Genomic DNA, 3,849 nt, shown 5'->3' with positions numbered 1-3,849 from the left:
ACTTACATACTGTCATGCTGTTACTGTCACTGTCATAGTCACACTGTCACTATCACACTGTCACTATCATACTGTCACTATCACACTGTCACACTTTCATGCTGTCACTGTCACTCGCCTGGCTCTCGCTCTGCTCTGACCTCACACACATGGCCCATCAGCAGCAGCCAATCAGCAGTCGTCTCCCATAAACTCGGTGACCCGGGCCTCTCACCCCCCCTCCGGCTGATGCAATAATGTTGCAATCCTCTGCATGTCACCGCTCTCTCTCTCTCTCTCTCTCCGCTCTCTCTCCCTCCGACAGGAAATAGTTCCTTCAAATTCCTAGAAAACAAAGAGAAGTAAATCCCGGGAAGGGAGGAATTCTGCAGCACAAGTGATAGAGAAGTGAAGTGCACCGAGTGTGATTCCCCCATCAGATGGCGGCGGGTGTTATTTTACCAGTGTGTCCGGGCAGGTGAGAGGGGTGGAGGCGTGCGAATGGCGGAAGGATCCTCCTCCGGGGGGGGGGGGGAGGGGGGGTGATGTAACCTCGGGGATTACACTATAGAAGTGAAGCCTCGGCACATCACCCGCCAGATCCTTCCAGCAGCTCTCCCGGTGAAATCCTCCGTCTCGTACATGAGTCACCATGGCCCTCTAGATCTGCACCCAACAAGTGTGCCGCTGCACTTGTGCCGCCATCTGCAAACAACCGCAATCATGGCGTAAGTACATTCCGACATTTTTTTTTAAAAAAAATTGAAATTTTTTTTTTTTTTTTTAATCTTCTCTTGCTGCAAAGGCGGCACTAGCCAAAGGCCGGCGCGGTCGTTTTGGCAAAGCCAAATTCCGGGTTCACAGCCACGCCTTTCCCACATCGCTCCTCGCACTTCCTTCCACAACAGTAAACAAGAGTCACCGATCCCAACTCACAATAATCCCATCGGGTGTAACGTGAACCTTTGCCGTACACAGAATAAAAAAAATAAAAAAATTAATAAGTAAAAAAAAAAAAAAAAAGTTACGAAAATAAAAATCACGCAAAGTGCAGTAACCTGCAGTGAGCAATCAGAGGCCCTCTTGTAGTGTAAGATTAGATCTGATTGGCTGTTATGACTTAAAGGACCTTCTATACTTTATCTTGTGCGGGGAAAAAAAGTGCTTTTTTTTTTTTGCATTGTACATAATAATTGTTTGAGTCCTTTAGTATTGTATACAAGATTGTGGGCTGTTTATCTTTCTAGAATACAATGGAAATTGTTCTGCTGCTTGCTATATATGTTGTATTTATTGTTTAATTCATATAGTAATAATTATATATATGTGTGTGTGTGTGTGTGTATAATGCATTTATTATTTTATTTTAGTGTGTATATATATATATATATATATATATATATATATATATATATATATAAATATTTTTTTTTCTTAATAAAATAAGTATATTTTTATTATTATTTATTATTAATCATTAAATATATAATTATAATATTAATAATAAAATATGATAAGATATATATATTTTATTTTTATTTTATATATATATATATATATATATATATATATATATATATATATATATAATAAAAAATAAAATAACATATATATATATATATCTTATCATATTTTATTATTAATCTAATTATCTCCTATTATAAAATGTATACGTATCCATATCAGTTTTACTATCCTTTATCCTTTATTATAATATTAGAAATATATATATATATATATATATATATATATATATATATATATATATATATATATATATATATATATTTATATTATAAATTATAAAAATAAAATATATATCTTATCATATTCTATTATTAATATTATCATTATATATTTAATGATTAATAATAATAAAAATAATATACTTATTTAATTTAAAAAAAATATATACTAAAATAAAATAATAAAAAATGCATTATATACATACATATACTTTATATTATTGCATATATATACATATTGTTATTACTACGTTACTTTATTATACATTTTTTATTATATATATATATATATATATATATATATATATATATATATATATATATATATATATACACACATTATTTACATTATTTTATTCTAAATATTTATTTTTTGATATTATTAAAACATATATTTTATGAACTATAAAAAATATTATTTTATTATATTTTATTATTATTATATTATAAATATTTATTTTTGATATTATTATTATAACATATATATATATTATGAAATATAAAAACTAAATTATATATTTACTTTATTTCACATTCTACTATTAAATATATACACATACATTTAAATAAAAAATGTAACAAGATACAATAAGTGTATACATTATTTTTGCTTATGTCCTATTGTTGCCTTTATATAATTTCCTGCTTATTTTACACAATTTTATAATGAGGGGGGGGGGGGGGGGGGGGGGGTGATGTTACTAATAAACAGAGTTTTTGTGTTTATTTGGCATAATCCTGGTACACTGACTTGGCAGAGATTGGTGAGGTGTGAGTTGGGGGGAGTTTTTACCTGTCCCCAAGTCACAATAATTAGAGATCTGTTATTAACGATTAGATAACACCTGCAGATGCTGTCCCCCCCCCCCGCACCTTGGGACCAAGAGTTATGGTTTGTTTTTGCCAAGAGGTTCTGCAGCAGCTGCAGCCATGTGATTGGTTTTAGTATGTCAAGCTCATATTATTCAGCTGTAACATTGGCTGCGCCCCCCCCCCCTATATACAGTAACATTGGCTGTGCCCCCCCTTATATACAGTAACATTGGCTGTGCCCCCCCTATATACAGTAACATTGGCTGTGCCCCCCTATATACAGTAACATTGGCTGTGCCCCCCCTTATATACAGTAACATTGGCTGTGCCCCCCCTATATACAGTAACATTGGCTGTGCCCCCCCTTATATACAGTAACATTGGCTGTGCCCCCCCTATATACAGTAACATTGGCTGTGCCCCCCCCCCTATATACAGTAACATTGGCTGTGCCCCCCCCTATATACAGTAACATTGGCTGTGCCCCCCCTATATACAGTAACATTGGCTGTGCCCCCCCTATATACAGTAACATTGGCTGTGCCCCCCCATATATACACTAACATTGGCTGTGCCCCCCCTATATACAGTAACATTGGCTGTGCCCCCCCCCTATATACAGTAACATTGGCTGTGCCCCCCCCATATATACACTAACATTGGCTGTGCCCCCCCCTATATACAGTAACATTGGCTGTGCCCCCCCATATATACACTAACATTGGCTGTGCCCCCCCTATATACAGTAACATTGGCTGTCCCCCCTATATACAGTAACATTGGCTGTGCCCCCCCTATATACAGTAACATTGGCTGTGCCCCCCCTATATACAGTAACATTGGCTGTGCCCATGGATGAGCGAGTTTGGGGTGGAGGAACTTGACTGGCCTGCACAGAGTCCTGACCTCAACCCCATAGAAAACCTTTGGGATGAATAAGAGCGGAGACTGTGAGCCAGGCCTTCTCATCCAACATCAGTGCCTGACCTCACAAATGCTCTTCTGGAAGAATGGTGAAACATCCCCATAGACACCCTCCTAAACCTTGTGGACGGCCTTCCCAGAAGAGTTGAAGCTGTTATAGCGGCAAAGGGCGGAGCCAACTCAATATTGAACCCTACGGAGTATTGCCCCGTACACACGGTCGGACTTTGATCGGACATTCCGACAACAAAATCCTAGGATATTTTCCAACGGATGTTGGCTCAAACTTGTCTTGCATACACACGGTCACACAAAGTTGTTGGAAAATCCGATCGTTCTGAACGCGGTGACGTAAAACACGTACGTCGGGACTATAAACGGGGCAGTA

At 36.9% G+C, this 3,849-nt stretch overlaps 1 protein-coding gene across 1 annotated transcript in view; it reads left to right on the top strand.

Moving 5' to 3' along the window:
• Positions 1–523: 523 nt before the first annotated feature.
• The window catches only part of ATF5 (activating transcription factor 5), a 20,041-nt gene continuing 16,715 nt past the window's right edge, over positions 524–3,849 (top strand). Inside the window, exon 1 of the mRNA XM_073607215.1 lies at positions 524–707. The gene's annotated coding sequence lies outside the window, so the exon portion shown is untranslated. The remainder of the gene's footprint in view (positions 708–3,849) is intronic.

This window comes from Aquarana catesbeiana, linkage group LG12 (assembly GCF_042186555.1).
Source record: "Aquarana catesbeiana isolate 2022-GZ linkage group LG12, ASM4218655v1, whole genome shotgun sequence".
In the NCBI taxonomy this organism is placed as follows: Eukaryota; Metazoa; Chordata; class Amphibia; order Anura; family Ranidae; genus Aquarana; species Aquarana catesbeiana.
The sequence above is the reverse complement of the archived record's forward strand: the minus strand, read 5'-3'. Positions and strand labels throughout refer to the sequence as shown.